This window comes from Fukomys damarensis, unplaced genomic scaffold, assembly GCF_012274545.1.
Source record: "Fukomys damarensis isolate Sample0158 unplaced genomic scaffold, DMR_v1.0_HiC HiC_scaffold_36, whole genome shotgun sequence".
Lineage (NCBI taxonomy): Eukaryota > Metazoa > Chordata > Mammalia > Rodentia > Bathyergidae > Fukomys > Fukomys damarensis.
Window position 1 is genome coordinate 30,159,876 of NW_022900948.1, and position 11,166 is coordinate 30,171,041.

At 47.2% G+C, this 11,166-nt stretch overlaps 1 protein-coding gene across 4 annotated transcripts in view; it reads left to right on the top strand.

Annotated features, from left to right (window-relative positions):
* The first annotated feature begins 865 nt into the window (after window positions 1-865).
* The window catches only part of Znf618 (zinc finger protein 618), a 103,514-nt gene continuing 93,213 nt past the window's right edge, over window positions 866-11,166 (top strand). For all 4 annotated transcript variants that reach the window (XM_033758967.1, XM_010639419.2, XM_033758968.1 and 1 more), the window contains exon 1: window positions 866-884. The gene's annotated coding sequence lies outside the window, so the exon portion shown is untranslated. The remainder of the gene's footprint in view (window positions 885-11,166) is intronic.

Genomic DNA, 11,166 nt, shown 5'->3' on the forward strand with positions numbered 1-11,166 from the left:
TTTTTTTTTTTTTTTTTTTTTTTTTACATCCATGGGAATTAAACCCAGGGCCTTCACACTGAGCTACATCCCCAGCCCTTTAAAAAACTTTTATTTTAAAATAGAATTTCACTAAGTTACCCAGACTGGTCTCAGACTTGCAGTCCTCCTGCCTCAGCCTCCCAGCGTGCTGGGATTACTGGCATGTGCCACCACGCCCAGCTGTTTCCTTCCTTGATGCTGTCCTTGGGGAGAGAAAAGAGCCTTCCTTTTAGCACCTGCCATGTGATCATTGTGTTCCAGTTGGTGAGATGGTTGCTTAATGTTTCTTTACCCAGTTAGATTGTACACTTCAAGAATGTAAGGGTCCTGGCTCCTTTGCTTGATTTATCCACAGTAGCTAGTGTAGCAGCTACAGAAAATAGATGATCAATAAATATGAAATGAATGGTGAAGGACGGAAAGTCATTCTTGTAGAGTAATGGACCCAGGGGACCCTGAGGACCTGGGCCTCGAAGAGGGAGGCCAGAAGCTCAGCCCCTGCAGCCAGTGCTGCCCTTCCGCTCTGTCATTGGCAGAATCATCCTCTCTGGGTCCCTCTCTTGACTGGCTTTCAGTTGCCTGTAAATTATATTTTTGGTGGCTGTTAATAAAAATATAGGGCTGGGGAAAAAAAAGACTTCTCCTAATAGAATTTTATTAAATGGCACTAGTTTAAAAATGTCTCGTAAAAAGTTAATTAATTTGGGATTTGGGGATGAAAGGCGTGATATAAATGTCAGTTATTATTATTACAATTTCAGCCTCACGCTTACGCTCTGGATCCAGCCCCTGATCTGGAGTCTCTCCTGCTCCCACAGACTGGCAGCTCTGCTGACATGCCGGAGGCAGATTGGAGCTTTGAGGTCCGTTGGGGACAGAGAGGACCTGGCCAGGTTAGGCAGTCCTGTCTGTTCATCTAGGATGAGATGAGGCCTTGAGAGCCGGTGGCACCGGCAGGCCGAGAGCCATTCAGGGCAAGGTGGCCTGGGCACTCTAGGGAGTTCTCAGCTGCGACAGCCCAGAATAGCAAGGTCAAGGGCTTCATCCCATCGTGGAATCCTGGGATGTTCAAGCTGTCAGGGCTGTGAGATATTATAGCCTCACTCTCATTTTACAGAGAGGGGAAACTGAGTTTGAAGGAGGGCGGTGGCAGGCCTAACCCAAGGTCACATAGCAAGTTAATTAAATTTATGGTGCAAAAGGCAGTGAATGCAATTAGTGAAATGGGGAGAAGCCTTTAAGATAAAAGATTCAGACAATTTATTGGTGACAAGTTCAGAAAGTGTTTTCTAAGGAAGTGGGAGTCCTGGGACTTCCTTTGAGTTCACAGAGACACATAATCCTTTGCTCCTTCAAGATGCCCCCACTTCATTCCCCTGATGGCACACAGGGTACCTAGAGGGGCGAGCTCAGCCCCGGCCCTATGTATAATTAATTACCAGTGTGAGGTTGGGGGCATGCTGTGGTGTTAATCAGTATCCAAGGCGGAGACCTGTGTCCCTCAGTTTCCCCATCGTGAAAGGGGTTGTGAGGATAGAAACACCTTGTGGGGGTGTGGTGGGAGATGGTGCACTGGCAGTGGATCTCAGGGGCTTATAGGTCCTCAGAGCCCAGAAGTGGGAGCGGTGGCTGGATGTCCTGTCACCCTTACTGGATGTGCGTTCCCTATGCAGAATGCCTGGTGGGTGTGCCTGCTGCCAGCAGTGCTCACTGCCCTTTCTTCCCTGCAGCCTGTTCTGACTTGGATGATTCCAGGGTGTCCTGCTTCCTGCCAACTTTCTCTGGTTTTGAAATCCTCATTTAGTTTTGAGGGTGACATGGACAGCGTGTCCCCTCTCCCCTTCTAAGTGGCCCACTGTTCACCAGAGTCACACCCAAACAGCCTAGTTCAGAGGAGACGCTCAGGAGTGGGAGCAGGGAAGCAAGCTCATGTTGTTTTAGTGTCTTGACCAAGAATCTGGCCTGGAGCTTTTCAGGGACTCCCCCTCCTCTGGCTAGTTAGGGTTGTCTGGGGACATTGTGTATTCAGAAAGAGCTGGATTCAAACCTGGGCTGCTCCACATGAGCAAGATGCTGCACTAATCCCAGTAACCCCATTTCTCCTGGACAGTGGGGATTCAGATTGCCAACACCATAGCTTATTATATATACTAAAGGCAGCAATGCATCTGAAGTCCTTAGTTCACTGCACACAGAACCACAGTGAGTGCTCCATGGTGTCAGGAAATAGAGTGCCCTTGTGACCCATGACACCGTGGTGGCCCTCCTGCATGGCAAGTTCCTTGTTATCACGCAAATCTCCAAAGTCCAGCACATGGGTTGGCACACACATCCCTACTAGAACCTTCCATTTCCACCACCGCGTGCCTCCAGTGATCACTGAACTAAACGGAGTTGAGAGTTCTGGCTGTGCTTTACCTGAGCGTTGGGCCATCAGGAGATGCGTAAGGCCAGCCCTGTCCTCATGTCTCTGAGCCTGAACAGCCTGGATGTGAGGCTGTCCATCAGGCACGGGATGTCCCAGCCTTTGAGAATGTGAAATCAGCCACCGATTGTCTCAGCCAAGGAAAGGAGTACAGCACCTCTATTGTTATGCTTTGTTGTCAATAAAATGTTTACTCTTTTCCTCCACCTTCCCCCTCCAAGGAAGCCACAGCTGCTTCAGACTTTTAAGTTCTTTACATTGAAGGCCTGGAAGGATGAGAAAGAGAAGGAAGGGGAGGTCCAGGATGGATGCCCTGTGGTTGTCATCTTGTCACTCTTGACAGACAGTGGCAGCATAGCAGCTCGTTTTCCCTCAGTGGGTAACAGAGCCAGGCAGACCGTGTGACCAGAGATGCTGTGGACCTCTCAGCAACAGAGCAGCCTCCACCCTTCATCTTTATTGGATATCAGTGAGTGTATCCTCATCAGTGCAGCAGCGGAATGTTGCTGCCTCGGTACTGAGGACCTCTGGCTCCCTCCCTGGCCGGGGTAACCCCAGAACTGGAAAGTGCAGGAAGCACAGTGCATCTGATTTCTCACAGGAAGCACAGGGCTTTGGAATCCGACAGATCTGTTTATAGGCACAAGCCAGTTGGAAGATGGTGACTGCCTTTCCTGCCACCGAGGCACTTGTGTAGTAGGCTCTGCCTGTGAATCCGAGTCCTCACACCTTCTCTCGAGTGTGTCAGGACCTTAAAGAGAGTTGCCTGCTCCTTACAGCCTCGGTGCTGTCAGATCAGAGGAGGCAGGCATATGACTGGGAATGGGAAGGGTCAGGATGGCTCCTGGAAGACCTCCCCTTTGATCCACTGCGAAGTGGAGACTTTTCAGATCAAAACTTCAGATCAGCATGTTAAAAGGTCACATGTTATTTCACCAGACCTACCTGGTAGTTGCCCGTGAAAAGCCCATTCTGTACCATTCATCCAGTACATACTTGGGTGTCACTGTGTCACCCATGGTGCCAGGAGCCCCTTGTGTTGGGTAAGCTCATGGGAGTCTGGTAATATGGGAGAAATTGTGCCCTCTTAATGGTGCAGGGTGTGCCCAGGTTCTGACCCACTGATTCAGTTGTCTCTGTACTCTCCACTGTGGTAGGGCAGCTTCTGCTTTTCTAATTCTGGACATGGGAGGTTGCTGTGGGATTGTTGGTTCTCTCCTCCTTCCCCAGGAAGGGAAACTCAGTGGCAGAGAAAAAGCTGGAATGCAGGCTTCCCGGTTTCCAGTCCAGATGTTGTGACTGGATTAAACCATGTGATGAGGTAGGAGGCAGTGGAGGAAAGCAGGGCCAGAGTGCTGGTGGCCGTCATTGCCCATGAGATTGCTTGGCTCTTGATTTCTTCGTTAGAACTTTACTCCTTCCACATGGAGGCAGCTGTGGTTATTATAGATTGCTGTGTGTATTTGGATGAAAACAATTAGAGAAGGAGTATTCTCAGTCATTGCAGCCCCCACCAAGGATTGGGTGTCACTACCCAAGTCCTAAAACTCAAAGGATGGGACAGGGCAGGACTGAAGTGCAGGGATGGTCCTCAGTGGGAAGTGAACCTTTTTCTCTTCCAGCGTCCCTCCAGTGACAGGCATTTGTCCCTCAAAGATGTTTGGTTCATCCCCGTAGCAGATTCCTCTGCATCCCAGTAGCAGGATCATCCAACTGAAGTGCCTCTGTCGTCAGGGTGCTCACTGCCTATCAGTCAGACTTTTTCCCTAGAGGAGAATTTTCCTCTTCTCCCCAGTCTCTGAACTGCCTTTCTCTGACTTCTGTCCTCAGGAACCTGTGCCTTCTTCTCTCCTCCCACAGTGAAAGGGCTCCACACCGCCCGGCCCTGTCAGGCTGTATCACCTTGATTCTATCTGGGAAAATACTAGACACCAACATGTAAGTGTGTCACTGCCAGTAATAGTGTGAGGGCTCCAAATCTGAGGGCCTTTCTAGGATCGTTTCCTTATTAATTAGGTCAGCATCTCCAGAATCAATTTCCAGTGAAGTTGTTTCTCCTGGTAGCGCCACTCCCTGCCTGGCCGGGCCTGGTAGTTGGCACCAGAAGCAATTCCCTGGCCTCTGGCTTGTTTCAGGCCTCATCTCTACCTGGGAAGAAAGTCACAGAGAGTTACACTTCTCTTCCGTGATTACCCCGACTTTTATTTTATCTGCCCCCCTTCAAATCTTCCATTAAACCCCTGTAGATCCTGCTTCAAACAGGCAATTAGACTAACAACGTAATTATATCCCTCCATGCTAATTGTAACTGGTTTAGGGGAAAAACAAAGAGAAAGAGGCTTCAAAAATCTCTGGAAACTAAAAGCTGTGGTTATAATTTCCAGGTATTTTTATGTCCCTGATTGCAGCAGGTTGGTGGTGTCTGCCTCAAGACATAGCTTGCCTCTGGCCTAGCCTAGCCTGTCTCTCCTTTCCCGGGCCTTCTCCCTACCCCATCTTTCTACAGTTTCCTGTTTCTGGTGCCCTGGCCCTGCTGGCCCTCGCTTCTAATCTGTGACTCTCTTAACCATATTTACTCAGATCCTTGGAGAATATAGTGTGGGCGCTGAGGTTGGAGGTGGAGGAAATGGCATTTCATCTTGCTTTGCGCCATCATCTCCAGTAGCTTTGGGTTGATGACCATGTGATTTTTCCCCCGGATGTTGGTGGAGGCTCAGGAATGGTGGGCAGAGTGGGACCTGGAACTGGGATTTGAGTACAGGGTGTGTGATGAGGAAGCTGTGAGGAGATTGCTGCCCCAACATCCTCCACATTTCCAGAGCCTCTTCTTTGGGCCAAGTCTACACTTGGTGAATGTCTCTGTCCCTGCTCTGGGCTGCTCTCGGCCTAGGGAGGGAGGCAGGCAGGTAATGGAGCAGTGGGACCATCAGGAAGTGTGACGTGGGACACAGAGTCCTCAGAGGGGCAGGACAGGATGTCTGAGAGGTTTCCTGGTATAAGAGCTGTCTAAGGCGAGGCACAGACAAGTGGGAGGAGAGCTTGGTGGGCAGTGAGCCTGGAAACAGGCCCAGGAGCCCTGGTGTGGCCAAGTGGCTGGGGCATCAATAGCAGGGAAGGAGCTGTGCTGGAAAACAGCGAGGCTGTGTCCCAGAGGAAGAGGAGGAAGAGTGTAGAGGGAATGTGGTGATGAAGTAAATGTTTAAACCAAGGGAATGTATAGGGACAGACTTGTGTATCAGAAAGATGAAACAAGCTGCATGTGGAGGTTGTTGGATGGGCAGGGTCTTGAATGCAGGTAGGAAAATCTACTACAGGAAAGGGCCCAGATAATTTTCTATGAATAACTATCTGCTGGGACTGAGCTGGTCTAGCTGTGATTTCAAGGTGGTCAGTTAATGTCTCTAAGCTCCTTTTTCCTCAGTAAATTACAGGCATTCATACTAACCTTTCTTTGTCATGAAGGCCTGTGAAAGATAAGGTCTGTAGGGAGAAGTTCCAGCTCAGACTCACATGGAGTAGGCCTCAAAGTGAGCTTGTACCAGCAAAGCCAGGGAAACGTCCCATGCATCCTTTCTCCCATCTCAGCATTTGCTGAGAGGAACTCAGGAAATTATGTGGCTTGGGCTCTTGGATACAGAGTGGCTTCCCAGTCATTGTGCCTTTTGCTTTTGTGGCTTCAGGCCCTGGAGAACCAGTGTGGTTCAGTGCCATTTTCCTTTTCTCAAAAGCAGTGTGATGACTGATCATGGTTATGGTGTTTCCCTTCAACATGTCACTCCTGTTGCCATTGTGAAGCTGAGGTTGGAGACTGTCATTTTGCAATGATAGGGGCACTTGGAACTCCACTTTCCTCAGCCTTTCGATTTGGATCACTTGCTGCCAGGTGTCTTGGCCCTGGGTTTGCCATCAGTTTTCGGACAGGGCGTTTCATTAAAATTTCCATTAACTATTTTTTCTTTTTTTAAATGCAGTGAGCAGTTTATAGATTCATTAACTTTTTACTACACTTGTGAAACCAAAAAGAGGGGAATAAAGGAAATGAAATACTTGGTCCATAGCATTTTATTCAGAGATTGTGGCCCTTCAGTAAGGAGTACAGGAAGCTGTCTGAGATGCATCAGGAAGGTCTGTCTTCCAGAAGGATCCAGAGCTGAAATATCCAGACGAGGAACACCACCCTTCCCCACACATCCTTTCATTCAAACCTCCTGATTAAATTTTCGCCAAGTGGATGGCAGCCCCCACAGGAACTCCCCACTCTGGGCAAACTCTGCAACTCTGAATGTGTTCTCTTATATGGAGGTGCAGCCTGACTCCATGTAGCTTTCTTACTTCACTGGGGGGGATGCACTTGATGATGGCAAGATGGTTGAGTGTGTGGACATTGGGGCCACACAAGCTTGGGTTCAGGCTTGCTAGCTGTGTGATTTTGGACAAGTGACTTCATCAACCCAAGCCTCCCTTCCTTTATAAGAAAAGCAGTAGTGTCTGTAATGAAGTACCCGAAAAGTGGCACTAATAATCTTTACCACACAGTTAAGTGGTAAGGATAAAATGAAATGGTTGCTAAAGATGACTGAGCCACAGGCACATTCCATTGTTATTTGAATCCAGTTTCTTCAGACAGCAGGTCACATCGCCTCTCACTGCCTCAGTTTCCCCACTCATAAAGTAGATGAATAATCCCTAGTTATTGAGGATGCTGGATGAGATCAGACACATTTAATGAACCCTGTAGAGTCATTGGCACATAATAGTGTCTTAGTCCACACTAGCACGCATCCAGCTGTTGTGGTCACAGCTGCTTAACAATATAAAAGTTTCTCTTCTAGCATCTAATGTGTTAAAAAGGCAGAGGGTTTAAAGATGATGTCCTCCAAGAGCCACTTAGAAAGAAGATCTCTTAGCACTTGATGGTCCTGTAGGGATCACCGTGCATGGCTCCAGAGTGCTCTGCCTGTGGAACTGCCCACTGGGTGGCCATGTCCCTGGGTCTGTCCTCAAGGACAGATAGACACAGGTTTTTGCCGTCACAGGTCTTCAGTCTGGAATAGAGTGGGCTGTAGACAGTGGTCTTGTTCCAGTACCTGACCTTTTAGATGTGCATCCTGAGTGTTTTAAAGCATGATGAGTTTTTCCTTAAAAGTAGTAAGAATAGAAATGCAAGCAGGAAGAAGGAAAGAAGTCATTCATGTTTTTATGATCCAGGGCCAGTGCTCTTGTGGATACTGTCTCTGTGTGCGTGGAGGGTTTGTTTGTGTAAAGTTAGGTAAAGTTGGATTCTGTTTTTGTCACTTAGTATGTTTCATGTATCTGTCCACCATTGCTGAATACACCAGTTCCAACAGCTTTGGAGGCAGGACTTTGCTTACATTGTTGTGCTTCGTGGTTGCCCCACATTTTGCATTATAAATAATGCAGTGGACCCCTTTGTGCATGACTTTTTCCTGCTTTTTTATACTATTCATAGCCTTCATTTCCCAAAGTGAAATTTTGGAGTCAAAGGAAAGGGGAGTGGCAAGGCTGTTATGATAGCCCCAAGTTAAAACTTGAAAAAAGCTGCAGTGGATGTGACAGCTGAGGCACACAGCTGCTGCGGAGATTCATTGAGAAGGACCTTTGTGGGAGAGTTGGCGGGACAGTCTGGCCACAGTGCTGCCTCCTCATCCCCTACCCTAGCTTGGGTGGGTGGATGCTGGCTCATATGTTTGTTCAAACACTTTGGGCCAAGCCATGAGCCGGTGGCTGCAATGTTGATTTCTACATGGGACCGTGTGCATTATTACTTCTACTTCTAGGACTTTATTTCCCATGCCTATAGCAGGTCTTCTGGGCCCAAGGACAGTGCATCAATGACTGTACAATATTTTATACAGTAAGTCCCCGACTTACAAACGAGTTTCATTCTGGGAGAATCGTTCCCAAGTCAGACTCCTTCATAAGCCAACAAAGTGAGTCTTGTACACCTGTGAATGTTCACAACTCTAATGTTTATTAAGTTGGGGACTTAACTGTACACAGAAGGTGTTCACTAGTGAAGTTGATGGGAAGAAATTGCAAGCCTAGCTTTGGAAGATGTGGTGGTGGATAACCAGTATAGGGAAAGAGGGCTGGTGGTCAGTGCTTTGGGTAGACACATGAGAATCATATAGTGTCTTCAGATGTCTCCTCTTAATTGTGGAGTCATAAGATTTTCTGTAATTTCCTGATTTGAATTGGATGCAGGCATTTTCCATAGTCTACTGCTGTGGCTGTGAAGTTTGCTAACAAATGATGTTGTGATAGAATGAGTTCAGTAGTGATGGAGCATAATAAGGCTGGTGACAGTGAAGACAATCATAGACACCACTAGTCTGTGCCAGCTGCTGTTCTAAAATCCTGCGTTTGTGAACTCTTTTTTCGTTTAATGATTTCATTAAATCAACTCATTTCATGAAAGAGAAGCAAGACATAGGATCCTGGAAAGGGAAGGATGTTGGTATTTGTCTTGGAAGAAGATGTGGGTCTGAATCTCAGCCCTGCAAGTAATTGTGTGACTTTGGGCAGAGTGACTTAACCTCTGCTCCTTCCTGTCTGAGATGGAATCATGACTCCTGCCTTGTGAAAAATTAAGTGAAGTAATGGATGGAGAAATCCCCCCAATCACTAAGCAAATACATGTGTAGCACTGATAGAATATGTTGCTCCTACTTCACCCAGACTCTGGCTTCCGAGAACCTGAGTCGTCTACCCCTTTAAGGATGTTGTGTAGATGCTCTCTGTGTGCTGGGCTGTCTGGTGGGCACTGGGGAATCCAGAAGAATAGCCCCTACCTGGGGAAGATGGATGGTCCAGCTGGAAAGACAGGTCATAAAAAGATGACTGAGTGTACCAGCTGCTTGATCAATACCATTTGAATGGCCCAGGCAATAAGTGCTTTAAGAAAACAGGGGAGGGAGATGGCCTGTGTGGCCCAGGGGAGGTGGGAATGGAGCCTTAAAGGAAAGGGAAGGGCTCTTTCTTTCTCTGCAGAATGTTCCTAAATCAAGCCTTCAGTCACAGCCATGACAAAGAAGTTCACAGGGTTGAATCTGTGCCCGCGTGGGTTAGGGATGCTTTTGCTTTTTATAGTACTATTCAGAAAACAACAGAAAGTTCTGGGGCGGACCTGGGATGGCTTTGAAAGTGGAATGTTCTGGGCCCTATGAGTGGTTTTGCCTCAGCCCAGCTGGCATCAGAGCCTCTGCCCATATCCCTGTAAGGGTATTGTTCTAGGTCCGGTCAGAGGATGCTTCTGGAGCACTGGGTGCTGGAGTCTGCTGGGAGATGGACAGCTAACCTTCTATGTGAGCTTTCTGTCTGTAGTAGTTTCTCAGCAAAGGCTGGAAGTGAAAATATTCCTCCTCCATGTTGGGGGCTGGGACTGCAGGGCCGTGTTTCCATTTCTAAGACTCAGATTCCTTTTAACCCAGAGCTGTGATTCTGCTGGGTACACAGGACGAGGCAGCTCAAGATGAGGCCACCTTGTCTTTATAGGAATTAGACACTGGATTGAGACCCGGGTACATCCAGTGAGCTGTGCAAGACAGGGCCCTGTATTGCAAGGGACTATATTTCCTAGCAGCTCTTGCTTTCTGTTTTCAAATAGTTCAGCCCTAGGGTGTTCAGCAGGAATATTCGCATGTGAGAGGAAGAAAGAAGCCAGGAGCTGTTTCTCTGCACTCCTTCTGTGCTTCTTGTGATGTTCTCTGTATAGCTCCAGCGTGCCCTTTGTGGTCCATTCCCATTGGGCAGCCCTTGCTGTAATTTTGCCTCTTGCTGGACAGCTCCAACTTTTGGCAACATCATTTTTTCCCTTCATCTCCCCAGGTCTAGGCATGGCAGCAGCTCCCTCGTGTGCTAATCCCCTAGAAACCTTTTGGCCCTTGCTTGGCTTCTCAGTTCACTCATCAGTGGCACACTCAAGTCCCTATGTTAAATTGCCTCTATTTAAAAGACCTAGAGTGACCTTGCTGTTTTCCTGGCCCAGAACCTGAAGGACAGTCTCACCTCACACCCCCTAGAGAGTCTGATTAGCTATTCTACTTTGCATAATCCCGTGGAAGGCATTGTGAATCATGGCTGCCCTCATGAATTCAGAACACTAAATTTCTTTTTTTTTTCTTTTACCTCTGCAAACAAAACAAAATTGTAGAATATTTTCAAAATACTCAGGCTGCCCAGATTTCTCAGCAGGCATCCATTGGGATGTGTAGAATTACAATCTTTCTTTTCTTCATGGGCCTCTCATTTTGTAGGAAAATGGGTGGCTCCTTCCTTTCCAACTGTGAGAGGAACTATTTTGATTTTGAAAAAAATTCATGCAGTTGTTCCCCCTCCCCCGTTTGCCTGGACTGTTGATCTTGTGATATATTTATAGAGATTGTGGTTGGCTGGCCAGAAGTTATTTTGCAATAGGAATTCATAAGATTTCTACTTTGAGCATGTGTTCCAGACTTTCTTAAAAAAAACAAAAACAAAAACAAAAACAAAAACAACTTAGGAACATCTCTTTTGCTCTTTAGTAATTATTTCTCTTCCACACACAAAAAAGTAAACCTTTCACTTTACTCATTTTTTTCCCTGTGCATATTTGTCTCTGGTCTTCTGTCTTTTTTTATGTCACTTTCTGCTCTGAATGTGAAGGCACTACAGCTCCTTTGTAAAAAAAAAAAAAAAAAAAAAAAAAAAAAAAATTTTTT